Consider the following 19,191-nt stretch of genomic DNA (forward strand, 5'->3'; position numbering starts at 1 on the left):
AATCAAATTTTTAAATGATTGTTTTTCATATAATAATTTTTTTCATTTAACCAAACTTAATATAAAAATCTAGCTAATTTTTAAACTTTTTTAATACTTTAATATTTGTACGGTTGAATCGTCGACGAGATATATTAAAAAAATTATTTATTCAATCACCTATCAATATCATGTCCAGGAGTAGTATTTTTTTGAGTTTTTCCAGTTTCCAACAAGCTAAATAAATTAAAATTATTTCATTTATATTTTTTTAATTTATCTCGTTGTGAGGATGGGTACTTTTACCAGATTTTTCTAATCCTGACATGCAAGATGAATTTCAAATTTTTTAATAGTTTTTTCATATGACTAAAATTGATATATCCTAACATCCGTACAGTTGGATCGTCGAAAAAATAATTTTAAAAATTAATCTTATAAATCGGGAACGAGTCTCGTTGTCGGGAGGGGTACTTTTACCGGATTTTTCTAATCTTGACGTGCAAGATGAATTTCAAATTTTTTAATAATTTTTTCTTATGACTAAAATTGATATATCCTAACATCCATACGGTTGGATCGTCGAAAAAATCATTTTAAAAATTCATCTTATAAATCGGGAACGAGTCTCGTTGTCGGGAGGGGTACTTTTACAAGATTTTTCTAATCCTGACATGCAAAATGAATTTCAAATTTTTTAATAATTTTTTATTATGACTAAAATCGATATATCTTAACATCCGTACGGTTGGATCGTCGAAAAATTATTTTAAAAAATTAATCCTGTAAATCGGGAACGAGTCTCGTTGTCGGGAGCGGTACTTTTACCAGATTTTTCTAATCCGGACATGCTAAATGAATTTCAAATTTGTTAATAATTTTTTCTTATGACTAAAATCAATATATATTAACATCCATATGGTTGGATCGTCGAAAAATCATTTTAAAAAATTAATCCTGTAAATCGGGAACGAGTCTCGTTGTCAGGATTGGTACTTTTACCAGATTTTTCTAATCCTGACCTGCAAAATGAATTTCAAATTTTTGAATAATTTTTTCTTATGACTAAAATCGATATATCTTAACATCCGTACGGTTAGATCATCAAAAGTCATTTTAAAAAATTAATCCTGTAAATCGGGAACGAGTCTCGTTGTCGGGAGGGGTACTTTTACCAGATTTTTCTAATCCTGACATGCAAAATGAATTTCAAATTTTTTAATAATTTTTTCTTATGACTAAAATAGATATATCTTAACATCCGTACGGTTAGATCATCAAAAATCATTTTAAAAAATTAATCCTGTAAATCGGGATTGAGTCTCGTTGTCGGGAGGGCTACTTTTACCAGATTTTTCTAATCCTGACATGCAAAATGAATTTCAAATTTTTTAATAATTTTTTATTATGACTAAAATTGATATATCTTAACATCCGTATGGTTAGATCGTCGAGAATTTATTTTAAAAAATTAATCTTGTAAATCGGGAACGAGTCTCGTTGTTAGGAGAGGTACTTTTATCAGATTTTTCTAATCTTGACATGCAAGATGAATTTCAAATTTTTTATTAATTTTTTCTTATGAATAAAATTGATATATCTTAACATCCGTACAGTTGGATCATCGAAAAAATCATTTTTAAAAATAATCCTGTAAATCGGGAACGAGTCTCGTTGTCGGAAGGGGTACTTTTACCAGATTTAATTTTTCTAATCCTGACATGCAAGATGAATTTCAAATTTTTTAATAAATTTTTCATATGACTAAAATTGATATATCTTAACATTCGTACGGTTGGATCGTTGAAAAAATCATTTTAAAAATTAATCATGTAAATCGGGAACGAATCTCGTGTTGGGAAGTAGCGCTTTTACCAGATTTTCCTAATCCTGGCATTTGAGATGAATTTGAAATTTTTTAATACTTTTTTCATGTGACTAAAATGAGTATTTATTAACATCCGTACGGTTGGATCCTCTAAAAAATCATTTAAAAAATTTATCTTTTTCATGAGGTATGAAAAAAAATCTAGTATGAAGCAACACCCAACGGTTTTTTTATGAAAAAGTCTTGTCTGAAAAAATTGTGACATCAGTTTTTTTGAAAAAAACCGTTGTCTTAGATGATCAACTTTTTAAAATCTTATGGCTGATATTAAATCTACTTTTAATCAACGGCTCTTATTATACCAACTTAGCAATCCAAGTGAATGTTTTTTCACCAATCATATGGTGCCACCTCATCACAAGCAACGCTTCAGAAATTTCAAGAATCAGACTTACAAACAACGGTTTTCTATGAAAAAAGGTTGACTTAGATGAACATTGACAACATTTATAATATACACGTTATATCCTCATCAATGTGATTATCTGTTGATGCTATTAATATTCGTGTAACGTCTAGTACTAATAGGTAAAAGAATTCAAAAATCTATGAAAAAGATGATTTCAAATCTTAATACACACAAATTAATTTAGTGTAAGTTATTGGTTACTCATATAAATTAATTAACAGTGGCATATAATTTTTCCGAAAAAATTTTAAAACTAGTAAAAATATAGACAACGGTTTTTTCTAAAATCATCTTGTGATAAGTTACTTTACATAAGTGTTTTTCAGGAAATGTCGTTGTTGGAATTCTACAACAGTTTTTTCTTTAAGACTGTTGTAGTATTACATATTTTACAACAGATTATAAATATCGATAACGGTTGTCTAACTGTTACAAGTGTTTTATTTTAAAAATACTTGTATAAGGTAGATTAATATAACGTGTTTTTTTGAAAAACACTTGTTTAGATTGAACAATTAACGATGTAAACTTGAAGCACTTATGATTAATTTTTTTTATTAATTATAAAGTAGATAATTAAACTATTTTGAAATATAAAATTTAAATATTTAATCTAGATGAAAGTGGATGTAATTAGAGTTTGTTGTTTTTAAAAAATTTAAAATGAATTGTCTGGAAATTATTTTTTTTTAAATTATTACTATTTTTATTGTAATAAACTAGACAACGATTTTTTTGAATATTTTGTTGTGCAATACGTTTTAAAATTTAGTAAGAAAGACGACGGTTTTAAGAATTAGTCTATTGTCTGATATTGGTGACATACAATATATGTAAAATACTTGTCTATGAGATATCATTTAGACAACACCTAATTTGTACATTGTGTGATTGGAGCTTAAATAACTAGTAGAAAAAACACTTGTCTCATTTCCACAACCGTTAAACAAGACGTTATCTCAATCATTTTCAGACAATGTATTTTAAAAATCGTTGTACGATTTTACTCATTTGCACAACATCACTTTAGAAAGGGTTGTATGTCTCCATCAACTAGACAATGGATTTTAAAGCGTTGTAGTAATACTAAAGCCTTCCCATTCACACAACATCTTAATTTTGAAAACACTTGTCTGACTTGTTTTACTAGACAATTTTTTTTATCGCTTGTAGTAATCAATGTTAGACAACGCCAATTTTTTGGTTGCAAAAAAACCATTGTATGAAAAATTCGGGCAACACTTTTTTGGTCGAGTGTTGTCTAATCGGTGTTGTCTGATTGCTTTTTTCTTGTAGTGATATCTATTACTATTATATAAAATACAAAATATTGAAAGTTTTGGTTGCTTGTTTTTTGATACACGACTGAATTATTTTTATTTTACTTAAAAATTTTATTTGCATAAGTAATCAAAATTATAATAGAAAACGAAATAAAGATCGTTTTCAACTATAACATTTTACCATTTTTTATCTCTCTAAATTAAAACAACTTCTCTAAATATCACGGACAAATTATTTAATAAAATAGAATAATATTATGGCATGGTACCTATTTCTTGGTATACGCTGAATTTACTGAATTACCCTTATTTTACTTAGAAGTTTTATTAGTTTTAATTATAATAGAAAAAGGAATAAAGATTGTTTTCAACTATAACACGTACCTTTTTTATTTCTTTCAATTAAAACAACTTCTCTAAATGTCACTGACAAGTTTATTTAATAAAATAGAATAATAATATTATAACCACTAATAACTAATAAATCACCTTTTCCAGCTACTTAATTGTTTATTTTATTACTCCCTCCGTCCCTTTTAATTGTTTACATTTTTTTGAGAGTGTCCGACACGCATTTTTTAGTGCATATAAAGTATAGTTTTGTAATTTATTTTTTTTTACAATTTTATTTTTCTGAATAAAAACTAAAACATTTAACTTTTATTCAGAAAAAGAAAATTGTAAAAATAAGTTACATAACTGTACTTTTTATGCACCTTAAAATGCGTGTCGGACACTTTCAATGTAAACAATTGGAAGGGACTGAGGGAGTATTATTTTACTTAAAGACTTTGTTAAGCTCTTTCACTTTAACTGCTTTACAAGAATAACTTAGCATTATCATCCTTATTCCTCGACAACAACAACAATCTCATCTCATCGTTTAAAATAATGCAAAAAACCTCGGTTCTTAAAAAAATGCAAAAGTCAAAATAATCTAGTAGCTGTCGCAAATATATTTTGTACGGGTCCATATTAAAAAATATTTATTTTATATTATTTTTATTATTAATGTAAAAATAAATATATTTAAAATAAGCATTATCTTACAATTCAATTAAAAAAATTGATTTATGAAGTCGAATTATTTGTTTATCTATATTATTATATTAAATACGAAACTTTACCACACTGTCTTCAATTACATAATTGCCCTTTCTTAATAAAATTAATATTTTACTCAATTGCCCTTATATAGTTAAAATCTAACCAATTACCTTTATAAGTAAATTACGGTAATTTTTTATTTTCACCAACTAAAACAACTCTTTCTCTACAAATATTTTAGACAATTCTTTTTAATCTATACATTTTTAAGTAAAACATGTTGTCTTTTTTATTTTCTCCAAATAAAAGAAATCTTTATCTAAATATATATTATGAACAATTCTTTTTAAAATATACTGATTATTTCATTTTCCGAACTACCAAATATAATTTCTAATAATTAAGTTATTTACAAGAATAACTCGGTTTTTACCGAATAATTTATTGGCACATAAATTCAAAAATAATTCAATATAATAGCAATAATATATTTTTAATTAGAAACGACACTCCCGACCCTAAATTAATATTCTTTTCTAGATCAATACATAGGTTATATGATCAAAATAAAATTTAAATAAACAGTGATAATTACTTACTCACCTAAAGCATGGTCTTTACAGTCTCCTCCCCTTAAAAAGATTTCGTCCTCAGAATCAATGCTCGTCGTTGAATAGTGAGGGGTACTTATTTCGCATTTCATTTTTTAACTCCCATGTACTTTCCTCGATATCGTGGTTCGTCCAGATCACCTTTACTAAAACAACTTCTTTGTTCCTTCACGCTTGTACTTTGCGATCCATAATTTCCACAAGTTGTTCTTTATATGTCAGATTGGATCTAATCTCAGTTGGCTAATATTCAAGAATATGCTTTTTATCTGGATGGTATTTCTTCAAGACTGATATATGGAACACGTCATGTATATGTTGAATATCTGGAGGTAACATAAGTTGATAAGAAAGAACTACAGATTTCTTTAAGATTTCGAAAGGTCCAATGAAATGTGGGCTTAACTTAACTTTTCTTCCAAATTTTATCATCCCTTCCAAGGTGAGATCTTTAATAAAACTTTCTTCCCGAATTTGAATGTCCAGTCTTTTGTTCCTTGATCCACATACTTTTTTTGACAATCTTGGGCAACCAGTAATCTTCTTCGTATACTTTCAATGGCTTATTTAGTTTATTGAATCAATTCGGGACTTAGCATTTTACTTTCGCCAATTTCATCCCAACACACAGGTGATCGACATTTTCGTCTATATAGTTCTTTGTTGGGAGCCATACAAATGCTAGCGTGATAACTATTATTATAGGAGAAATCGACTAGAGGTGGATGATCATCCCATCTTCCTTTAAAATCCAAAGTGCATGCTATCAACATATCTTTGAGGGTCTGAATTCTTCTTTCAGTTTATCCATCCTTCCGTAGGTGATAAGCGGTACTCATGTTGATTCTCGTGCAAGAGGCATTGTTGAATTCTTTTTTTCCAAAACTTTGATGTGAGTCTTGTATCTCTACCTGACACAATCGATATGCACACTCGATGATGAGTCACTATTTTCTTTAGGTACAGGGTCACCAATTTCTCCACAGTATATCTCTCACTAATTGGCAAACAATGAGCTGAATTGGTGAGACGGTCCACTATGACCCAATTGGCGTCATGATTTGATATGGTTCGTGGTAGCCCTACCATAAAATCCATGGTAACGTGTTCCCATTTCTACCCGGGAATTTCTAAAGGTTGTAGTAATCCGCTTGGTCATTGGTGTTCGTCTTTCACATGTTGGCAGATTAAATATTTACTGACCAACTATCCAATCTCTCTTTTCAAATTTTGCCGTCAGTAATTTGCTTTATATCTTGATATATCTTGCTCCTTTCAGGGTGAATCGAATAGCATGAATTATGTCTTTCATTCATGATCACGTGCTTTAATTATTTAAAATTGGGAATCTAAATCCGTGAAGCAGACCTCTTGATTCCTTTTTCATCTTTTGAACTTCGAAGCTCCTCACCGGTCAGTTCTGATCTTCTTTCTTCCATCATCATGTCTTGATATCTTTGTATTTTATCAAGTAGCTCCGGTTGTACATGAATCTCGAATACTTGCTTGTTGACTTGAATTGGCATCTTGACTTCTATCTTTATCTTCTCAAACTCGTGAATCAACCTTCTAAAAATATTAAGATCTTAATTCTTTCCTTTCCACTCAAATCATCAACTACGACATTCGCTTTTATTGGGTGATAGTTGATTGTGCACTCATAATCCTTGATAAGCTCCAACCAACATCTTTTTTGTTAGCCTCATATTTTCTGATGATGTTTCATAACAGAATGGATTGATGCAACAAGATGATTCAACAAATCGATCCGAGTGTTTTGCAAGTCTAGCATATAAGGATTAGGGTTTTATGTAAATCTCGTGTTGACTGGATATATATCTTTTCAAACAAACCCTATCTTATAAACCAAGTTTGAATTATTCAAAACTTATCTTTTACTTGGTTTATCTATTTCAAACAAACTAACAGATTAGCTTTCAAGATTGATTCATATATTTTCAAACAAACTTATTTTCAAATCTTATCTATCTTATCCTTTGTTTGAAAATAAATCTGTTAGAACTTTGCTTATAAATGCAACTCACATTTTTAGATTTCAACTAATGCTTTCACGTCAATTTCTGCTAATCTGAAAACACCTTCTTGTTCTTTATACCCGAGATACAAATCCAGTTGAACAAGATATAGTTTGAGTTGTAATCAATTTGTTTATACTTATACTCGTGTATTCATATCGACTTTGTGCCGGGTTGTGTAAAGCTTGATTCCAAAGTATAGCAAGGTAGCTAGAGGGCTAAGGAATAACAGTTGGCTAGGTAGCAATTTTAGCTTGGGAAAGGGTTTGTTTCAAGTGCTATATTTGTAATCAAGGAAAATATAAAAGTTGATATAATACATTCTCTATGCTAGTTGGCATAGGGACTTGGATGTAGACCATAGACTATGTAGGGGTTGAACCCAGTGAAAACTTCTGATGTTTTTACTTATTTAGTTTTCAGCATACTGCATTTTCATTTCTGTTATTTACATTATGCGGTTAAAAGAGACTTTTCCATAACATGTCTCATTTGTAAAGGGACTGTCCCATTTGCATAAGAGACTATCCCATTTGTTTTGAAAGTTAGTATATAATACATATCTATCGAGCCTTTGAATTTCAATTGGTATCAGAGCAGGTTCATTTAATTCTCTTTTTAGTGTTTATTTTGCTAGCGATCCATGGCTCAACCAGATAGGTATTCAAATAATTATCCACCACTGCTTCAAGGTGCTGAAAACTACAATGACGGGAAATTTCGGATGAAAATCTTTCTCCAGCGTGATGCATTCGAGTGGAATGCTGTAGAGAATGGCTTTAAACTGATATAAAAAATTCCAGGCATATGACCGCTGCGTTTTCGGTTTCTCCCAACATCAAGAATTAGTATGTTTGGCAGCAGGAAGATGCCAACCGGAATTTCACCATATAAGAGCAAGTCCAAGAGTGCCCTAAATTCTTTTCCTAAACTAGAATTTAAGGCATTTTGTTTAAATTACTGCTCCAACAATGTCCAAGTGGTGCCTTAAAATACTAGGACATGAATAAAATGCCTCATTTTTACCTATTTAATTTATATCAATAAAAAATTTATTTCCCTCTTTTTTTACACATCTCTTCTCTCTCATCTTTTCTTTCCCTCCAATTATAATTCAAATATAATATTATACTAATAAAATGGCACCATTATAAGACATATTGTTCGAGTTATTATGCAAAATTCATATCTTAAATCACTAGGACATTATATTTTATTATATTTATAAGGCATCTAGTAGGACATTGTTGGACTTGCTCTAAACCACACCCTCTGAGCCCAAGAGATGACAGAAAGAATAAGTTGTTTAGCGAAGCAGGTACCATAGATGTAATGTTCACCACACTGAAGCAATCGTTGCTTGTGTTTCCTTGGAGCTTCCAGGATAGGATCTTCGGATAAGCAGAAGGCGCATGAGAGGCTGTTTTCAAGATTTCAAACCCTTGTTTGAACTGCAACAAGGCCATTCTCTCCTCTACGTGGCAAAGCGGCTGCATGGAAGGATTTGATTTTGTACTACCAACTAATCTAGAATGAAAAAAAACAGAGTAAAAAGATAAAATGCAGTATGGAAATAGTGTACAAAGATAATGACACCATAATACCTTAAAATACTAGTTGACTGCATAAAGACAGACTTGGCTTGTATTAGATGTTACACATTGTATTAAGCAGTCAAGCAGCCGGAGGGGAAATTGTACACAAGTCGTCGGAAAGAAAAGGTGGATGTGGAAAAAAAGGTGGAAAGAAAATACAATGAAATATTGGAGAAACTTCCGCAATGATTTATTGCGAAAAGTTTGAACGGCCCAGATTAATTAGTTTCACAGTCACATACTTTCTTTCCTTTGTTCTTTCTTTCTTCCAATATTTTTTCTTATAAAAGCATTTATGCTTTGTAATTGAGAAGAAAGGGAAACAAGCGGAAGAGGAGGAAAAAAGGACCTGGTTTGGTTACAATGGCATCCTGGAAAGATAAGTTCAAATATTCAGTACCTGTACACTTAAGTGCAACCAACTAGTAGATCAAATTAACCCAAAAATATTATTCTACATCATTCTTGCACTGCCTTTTAGTTATAGAATGTTCACATCTGATTAATTTGTAACTTACATTACATGTACTATGTTAGATATATTTGATAATGCCATGACTAATATGTTTTATGTTTAGCTTTCAGATCTTGTGTGAACAGGATAGATCAGTATTTAACTGTTGATCAGTACTTATACTGGAAGTCAGGACTTAAGGATATCAGTACTTATATTATCAGGAGATAATCATTAGAAGATAGATATCAGAACTTAAGTGTTGAAGGACAATCAGATTAGGACAGTAGCTGATTAAAGGAAAGAAGATCGAGATAAACATAAGAAGAGATATGCATGAAGAAGGAATTCCGTGAAGAATGGAATACTTGGAATAGAAGATATCTGATTGATATATTTTAGGAAGCAGAATTATATTCCATATCAATTAGCGATTATCTTGTAACTGTGTAGTATATAAACACAGACATAGGGTTTACACTAGAAGTGTTATCATTATCGAAGTTATTATTCTATATAACCCTAGCAGCTCTCGTGATATTTGTTCATCACTGAGAGGTAACAGTTCCATATTGTAACAGAGTTTATTGTTTCAATAAAGTTTGTTTTCTGTTACTTAAGTTCTTTAAGTTCGATTTGAGTGTACTATACACTGTATTCACCCCCTCTACAGTGTGTGTGTGACCTAACAATTGGTATCAGAGCCTATCTGTTAACATACTTACAGTAAAAGATCCAAACACAATCATGTCGGACACAGAAACTCCAACTAAGCCTACTAAAACTGAGGAACCACCGAAGACACAAATTCAGAGTCGATATGAGACCATCAGAGTCCCCATACTGAGACCATCTGAATATCCCATATGGAAGGTAAGGATGACCATGTTCCTGGAAGCAACAGATCCAGAATACCTTGATAGAATCAAGGAAGGTTCTCACAAACCAACCAAACTCGCTGTTGCAGTTGCAGGTGAAGCAGCAATGACCGTACCAAAGGAGAAGAGTGATTATACTGCTGAGGACATAGCATCAATTGCTAAGGATGCTAAGGTACGACACTTACTGCATAGTGCCATTGATAATGTAATGTCAAACAGGGTAATCAACTGCAAGACTGCTAAGGAGATATGGGATGCTCTGGAAACAAGATGTCAGGGAACTGACACAATTAAGAAGAACAGGAAGACAATACTCACTCAAGAGTATGAACACTTTGACTCAAAGCCTAATGAGTCATTGAATGATTTATATGATAGATTTGTCAAACTTTTGAATGATTTGTCATTGGTTGATAAAGAGTATGATCTTGAAGATTCAAACCTTAAGTTCCTATTAGCTCTTCCTGAATGCTGGGATTTGAAGGCAACGACAATAAGAGACAACTACAATCTTGATGAAACAACTCTTGACGAAATCTATGGAATGCTAAAGACACACGAGCTGGAGATGGAACAAAGAAGTAAGAGGAAAGGAGGAAAGTCAAGGACAGTTGCTCTTAAGGCTGAAGAAGAATTCCCCAAAGCAGCTTCCTCAAAGAAAGATAAGGGTAAAGCTCTTTTCATAAAGTCTGATACTGAGTCATCAAGTTCTGAGAGTGATGATGACTCAGATTCTGAAAGCTTGCCTGAGACTGATGCTGATGAGGAGATGATGAAACTGTGTGTTCTTATGGTGAAAGGAATCACAAAGATTGCATACAGAAAGTTCAGGAAGGGAAAGAAGTTTTCCAGGAAAAGCATAAGTTCTGATAAGAAGAATTTCAAAAGATCTGAAGGCAGAGGAGGAAAGTCTGACAGAGGAGATTACACCAATGTTAAATGCTATAACTGTGGTGAGAAAGGCCACATATCTCCTGACTGCAAGAAGGTAAAGGGTGACAGAGGCAAGGCTCTTGTCACAAAGCAGAAAAGCTGGACATACACTTCAGACTCTGAAAGTAAGGAGAACTATGCATTGATGGCAAATGCTGATAAAGAAAGTGCTGAGAGCAGTTCTGAAGCTGCTGAAACAAAGGTACCTCAGACTACTTATATTTTTCATACTGATGATATTAATGAGTTGAGAAGATATCTTAAAACCATGTTTGTTAGTTGTAGAGATCAAACCTTAACATGTGAAAGATTAACTTCTGAAAATCTTGTTTTTAAGAAAAGAAATGATTTCTTAGAAAAAGAGTTAGTTATACTCCATCAAACTCAGAAGGATAGAGATGATCCTTTTTATGTTAGGGATGAAGTGCTAAAAATGAATGAATCTCTAAAAATTGAGTTAGAAAAGGAAAGAGAGATAATCAGGACTTGGACTAACTCTTGCAGAACAACTCAAAATTTGCTAAGTAGTGAAAATTGGAAAGAGGGCTTAGGTTATGGAGAAAATAAGAATGATAAAGGAACTGAAGAAATTAAGCCTGTTGTTAAGCAAAAGCCAAAGTTAAAACCTGTTAAGTTTGTAACTGTAAAGTCTGATAATGAGAAATCAGAAGTTAAAGAGGAATTAACTTCTGACAAACTAAAGCAGGAAAAGACAGCTGAAGTAAACATAGGCTTAATGACAAAGAAGCAGCTTAAGCATAAGCTGAAAGATGTCAAGAATGCAAACAAGGTAAAATCACCTAGGAAAAATAGGAATGGAAAGGAAGGTGTGAATAAAAGCAATGATTATAAACCTATTCCTGATGCTCCTAGGAAAACATGTCATAACTGTGGAAGTTCTAACCATCTGGCTTCTTTTTGCAGGAAAAATAAGAATATTAACTCCTTACCTTCAAAATCAGGAGTTAAGAGTCAGTCAGTTAGATACAAACCACAAAATCCTTGTTTTCATTGTGGTAGTTTATGGCATTCCATTTATACTTGTAAGGAATATCATAGTTTGTACTATAATTATTATCAAATAAAACCTTCTTTGAAGAAAGTTTCCATTGTTCCTTCTAGTATAAATTCTGATTCAAAGTCTGATAATGTAAATTCTGATAAGAAAAATGTTAACATAAACTCTGATGCTAAATCCGCTGCAAATGTTAACAAACTTAATAAGGCCAAAGGATCCAAGCAAGTCTGGGTCCTTAAAACTAATAATTAGTGGTCTTTATGATTGCAGGGCAACAGGAAAAATATTCTAGTTCTGGACAGTGGATGTTCAGGTCATATGACTGGAAATAAGGCCCTGCTATCAGACTTTGTGGAGAAAGCTGGCCCAAGTGTTTCTTATGGAGATGGCAATATTGGAAAAACATTGGGATATGGCAATATCAATCTTGGGAATGTCATCATTAAAGAAGTAGCTCTGGTCTCAGGACTTAAACACAACCTTCTGAGTATAACTCAAATCTGTGACAGAGGTTATCATGTTGATTTCTTTGAAGAACACTGTGAAATTGTGAGTAAATCTAAAGGCAAAGTTGTTCTGAAAGGATATAGATGTGGTAACATTTATGAAGCTAAGCTTTCAACAAGTACTGATGGCTCTGCAATCTGTCTGTTAAGTAGAGCATCAATTGAAGAAAGCTGGAATTGGCATAAGAAACTCTCTCATTTAAATTTCAACAATATAAATGAACTAGTCAAGAAAGATCTTGTGAGAGGATTGCCAAACACAGTATTTGCTCCTGATGGTCTTTGTGATTCATGTCAGAAAGCCAAACAAAGAAAATCTTCATTCAAGAGCAAGACTGAATCATCAATTCTTGAGCCTTATCATCTTATACATGTTGATCTATTTGGTCCAGTAAATGTCATGACTATTGCAAAGAAGAAGTATGCGTTGGTCATAGTGGATGAGTTCACCAGATACACATGGGTGTATTTCTTGCACACAAAAAGTGAAACTGCATCTATCTTGATTGATCATGTCAAACAGCTGGATAAAATGGTCAAAGATTTATGTGAAAATTTTAAGGAGTGATAATGGCACTGAGTTCAAGAATTTGATAATGAAAGAGTTCTGCAAAAGCCATGGAATAAAGCAGGAATTTTCTGCTCCTGGAACTCCACAGCAAAATGGAGTTGTTGAAAGGAAGAATAGAACTCTCATTGAAGCTGCATGTATAATGCTTGAAGAAGCAAAGCTTCCAACCTATTTCTGGGCTGAAGCTGTACAGACTGCTTGTTTTACTCAAAATGCAACACTCATTAACAAGCATGGAAAAACACCATATGAGATGGTGAAGAAAAAGAAGCCAAATCTGAAATATTTTCATGTATTTGGATGCAAGTGTTTTGTTCTCAAGACTCATCCTGAACAGCTATCAAAGTTTGATCTAAAAGCTGATGAAGGAATCTTTGTTAGATATCCACTTTCCACAAAAGCCTTCAGAGTCTATAATTTGAGAACAAAAGTGGTCATGGAATCTATCAATGTCTCTTTTGATGACAAGAAGATCACTGGTCTTAAAGATTTCATTGACCATGATCAGCTGAGATTTGAAAATGAAGACTCATATTCTGATACTGAAAATCCTGACAGTCTAAGTCCTGATACTACAAACTCTGATGGATTAAACTCTGATGTTATTGAAACTGTGGTGACTACGTTAAAGGATGATGCACCTATGCAGGGGGAGCATACTCAAGATCCTACCACATCTCAAGAAACATCAGAACATGCATCTGGCTCTTCAAGTTCTGATTCGTCAACTTCTGATAAGCCAAGTTCTGATAATGCTGAAAATCTTAATTCTGAAGAATCCAACTCAGAGAGCATAGTTTCAGGGGGAGCATCAGAAAATGAAAATGAAGATAGCATGGATCATGGGGGAGCATCCAGTTCTAGAGAAAACATTCCATCTGCAAGGAAGTGGACAAAATCACATACACCTGATTTGATAATTGGAAATCCTGATGCAGGTGTCAGAACTAGAACAGGTACTTTAAATGAGTGTCTATACAATTCTTTTCTCTCTCAGACTGAGCCAAAGAAAGTAGAAGAAGCTCTTCAAGATGCTGATTGGGTGCAAGCAATGCAGGACGAGTTGAATGAATTTGAAAGAAACAAAGTCTGGACCCTAGTGCCAAGACCAAAGAATAGATCTGTTGTTGGTATAAAGTGGGTATTCAGAAACAAAACTGACAGTGATGGCATAATTACAAGGAATAAGGCAAGGCTGGTTGTAAAAGGATATTCTCAACATGAGGGAATTGATTATGATGAAACATTTGCACCAGTTACTAGGTTAGAATCCATAAGGATATTTTTGGCTTATGTTGCTCACAAAAAGTTTACTGTCTTTCAAATGGATGTGAAAAGTGCTTTTCTCAATGGAGAATTGGAGGAAGAGGTATATGTTCAACAACCTCCAGGTTTTGTAGATACCAAACATCCAGATTATGTCTACAGGCTTGATAAAGCACTTTATGGACTTAAGCAAGCTCCTAGAGCATGGTATGAGACTTTAGCTCGGTTTCTTCTGGAAAGTGGATTCAACAGAGGGACAATAGACAAAACACTGTTCTACCTCAACCATGGAAAGGACTTACTTCTGGTCCAGATTTATGTTGATGATATCATTTTTGGATCTACAAATGACAAACTTTGCAAGAAGTTTGCCAAACTAATGCAGTCAAGATATCAGATGAGTATGATGGGGGAACTTAGCTATTTTCTGGGCCTTCAAGTCAAGCAGAATGAGGAAGGCACTTTTATTTGTCAAACCAAGTACACCAGAAACTTGCTAAAGAAATTTGGAATGCAAGATCGTTCAAGTGCATCCACTCCAATGGCCACTGCAACAAAACTGGATAAGGATACCGGTAAATCAGTAGATATTACTGACTACAGAGGTATGATTGGCTCTCTACTCTATCTAACTGCTAGTAGACCTGATATCATGTATGCTACTTGTCTTTGTGCAAGATTTCAAGCAGATCCAAGAGAACCTCACTTAACAGCTGTAAAAAGAATCTTTAAGTATCTTAAAGGAACAGCTGCTCTGGGATTATGGTATCCTAGAGAATCAGATTTTAAACTAATAGGTTACTCAGATGCAGATTTTGCAGGTTGCAAAATTGACAGGAAAAGCACAAGTGGAAGCTGCCAATTTCTTGGAGGCAGATTGGTTTCTTGGTACAGCAAGAAACAAAAGTCAATTTCCACATCAACTGCAGAAGCAGAGTATATTGCTGCAGGATGCTGTTGTACACAGATTCTTTGGATGAAGAATCAGTTACTGGATTATGGGTTAACATATTTCAAAATCCCTATTTACTGTGATAATCAAAGTGCTATTGCTATGACAGGTAATCCAGTTCAACACTCTATAACAAAGCACATCAGCATCAGGTACCACTTCATCAGGGAACATATGGATGAAGGTACAGTGGAATTGCATTTTGTTCCCACCGATCAACAACTAGCAGATATCTTTACAAAACCACTGTGTGAAGCTACTTTTACAAGATTGGTAAATGAACTTGGAATGGTTTCAGGTTCTTTCTCTAAATCTGCTTAGTCTTGTTCTGTGTTATCAGACTTTATGCTCAGTATTTACAGAATTAATCTCATTGTATATTCTGTGCTTAATTGATACATGTCTTTAAGTACTGACTGTTGTCTGATATATGTTTCTAAACTCTGATAAGTGATATGTCTGTTTCAGTAATTATTCAATCCTATGAGGATAACTATGCTAGATACTGACCTAGTAGTCTTCAATAAACAAATGATTCCATGGAAGAAGTAATTATTTCAGTGGAAATCTTATGACACTAGCAAATTCTGATAATTGAGCTTAGTTAAGTTCACTTTGTATATCTTATTACTAAGTCACAAATTAGAATAATGCTACTCATCTGTTAAGTTCTGATACTAGTAAAACTGCTGAATATACTAAGTGCTGATAAACCTCCCTTATCAAAAGAAAAAGCAAAAAGATCAAAGAATAAAATCAGGTACTCCTTTGAGATCTAGAGTAAAAATGTGGAAGGGACGACCCAAGTGCATTGCTGGTATTAAGTAAATATGCATCAGAAAAGCAAAATATTTTCTTTGTGACTTTTCACACTCTATGATTACTGGAGAAATACTCTGAAAATAGCATAAATTCATAAACAGTCGTGACTCACTTACACTGAGTAGCCACTGTAAAATAGAATTTCAAAAGATGCATAAAATTAGCACAAAATAGTTGAGGTGGACTCAAGCATAAACCCATTCTTCAGTCGGTTTCAGGACAATGACAGATCTTTAGCAAAAGTTTAGTTATGCCTTATTTCTAAGATGTACTGCAGTGAATCAGACTTTACTCTTTGTCTGTTTTTAGCTTAATGCACACACTAATCACTCCATCTGAATGATGAAAATTTCTGTGGTGGTCTATGTTATTTTCGATAAACAGTCAGTGTGTCCTTATTGCACAAATTCTGAGGACAAGTTCTAAGTTACACGTTCTGATGATTAAGTTCTGACGTCCATAACTCAGAACTTGTATGAGGATTTACTAAGATGGGCATTCCTTTTTCGAGTTAAGAAATTATGTTCTGATGACTGTTAAGTTCTGGTATAGGTCTAAGTTCTGATTTCTCAGTCTAATCCTTTACTTGGCTTATCTTTGAATAAAATTTGATAACAGTCTCAGTTTGTACTCAAATATGTTGAAGTGGAAGATTAATAGTCACTATGATTAGGATTAATGGTTTTGTACTTGAACAGTCCACTGTTTCTTGTGTCTTGTGCGGTCCAGACCATGATTCCTCTTTCCAATGACTGTTATTCTTTTTCAAAGTCTAGGGAGACGAGGTAGAATTAATTCTACCTGTCAGCATTAAATATCTTTGCGTCTCTTGGCATTCTCTTGCCTATATAAGCAAACACTTCACATCAGTCTTTCCATCACATTCTTCTCACACACTTATCCTCCTTCTTCTGTCAAAAACACAATGGTTCGATACAACATGTTTTTGAACACACAAACCTTCACAATGGAGCTCAGTTGTGCCGAGTGGAAGCAGGAGTGGCATATAACAGCCATTCCTGAGGAGATCTGGGACTCTGTCCCACAGGAGGTGCTGGCTCACCTTCTATTCTTCGAGATGGATTACCATCGCCATCTGGAGCGCCTGGAGGAGGAAAGGCGGGAAGCTATCCGTCAGCAAGAGCGAATCATACGACTCGCCATCTTGTTCGTCGAAGATAGGAAGAGGAAGATGACTTAATCTCGTCTTCTTCCTGTTCTTCTTCATCCTCAGCTTTGTCAGGCTTCTAAGCCAGGACTAAAGTTGTTGATGTTAGGATTAGAAGCTTAGGGAAAATCTTGTATAAGTATTGATGTAATTTCCATTTCATAAATGTATTGACTTGATATATTAATGAAAACTGTTTTTACTTCAAGATTGTGTCTCTGAGTTATTTTATCTTGAGTTGATAAATCCTGATTGATATTCTGATGACCATTTAAATTGTACTTTTAGTTAAGTTCTGATTCTCTGTCAGCACTTATTCATCGATATTATCTCGGTCATTTTTAACATGATTTATTTTCAGAATATTAATATTGCAGTGACAAATAATTCAATCAGTGATAACGGGTTAAAATTTGAATTGTTTCCCTTGATAAATGGAACAGTTTTTCCTTGAAACTCGGCAAATGGGTAAGTCATGATTACTGTTTTCTCGAGCCCAGTAACTATCCGTTATTACTGCATGTCTGACAGGTGTCCAACGGTAATATTTTTTTTGTATAAGTACAGCAGAGAGAAGATTTCTTTAATCTTTTTAATTTCTTCATCTTCTATCTCTCTTCTTACTTTTACTCTCCTTCACTTTACTATTTCTGTTGTTTTCGTATAGATATTATATCAAACACCTATCAGGCATACTTAACTCTAAATTTTTTCACATGGCACCAAAGGATTTAATCATTGATGGAGCTAAGTTTGTTCCAAACAACTATGCTGCAATTCTTGATCATGCTGAAGCTCCATCTGAATTGCACTTTGTGCAAGATCTTCTTGCACATAGTGAGGTTGGGTACGCCTTAACTCAGCCTGAATTATTTTCAAGTCAACAAGTTCTGAGGTTCTGGAGGACTGGCGTTTTTGATGATGGTGGTAACCGTGGAACTCCTAGTGTTATATTCCAAGTGGGTGATTCATCTTTTGTAGTCACTCCTCGTACATTACGCAGGGCTTTACATCTTCCAGAGGATTGTACTTTCTCAGTTCCAGAGGACTCAGCCCTTAGGGAGTTTATGGCTGCATTGGGATATGAAAAGAGTCTGACGAAACTTGGACAGTTGAAATGGGCAAATATCAGAAGAGAATGGAGTTTCTTCTTTGATTGCATCACCAAAGCTTTTAGAAATAAATGTTCGAATTTTGATGATATTCCCATTATGAGTCAGCATATCGGGTATGCAATTATCAATCAAACTCATTTTGATTTTGCAACTGCTTTAATTGGTTTTATTGGGGATAGGATGACAGAGGATCGAGATGTTGTTTATTTTGCTAGATTCTGTCAACTTATTTACACTTATTGTACTGATGAACCTCAGTTAGTCAGCACCCAAACCCCACCTTTTAAGGTTGCAAAAAGGTACTTTAATGATCTGGTAAATGCTGATACTAAGAAGAAAATGGTTAGACCATTACAGATTCCTAAGTCTGTAAAACAAATCCTGGTAAATGCTGATCCTGATACCTATAGATCTGTTTACTCTGATGTTCAACCACCTCCAACCACCCAAAATCCATCAACCTCAGTACCTACCTCTCATTCTACTCAACCTACCCTCAGAACTTATCTCAAATCCTATCTCTCCACTTCACAGACTGCTCAACCTTCTTCTTCAGCACCTATTGTGAAGCCTACATCCTCTAAGCCAAAGAGAACAAAGACTGTTCCTCAAACACCTCAAAAGAGGAGGAGAATTACTTTGAGAGATGAATCAGAT

The sequence above is a fragment of the Apium graveolens genome, chromosome 7 (assembly GCF_009905375.1).
Source record: "Apium graveolens cultivar Ventura chromosome 7, ASM990537v1, whole genome shotgun sequence".
NCBI lineage: Eukaryota > Viridiplantae > Streptophyta > Magnoliopsida > Apiales > Apiaceae > Apium > Apium graveolens.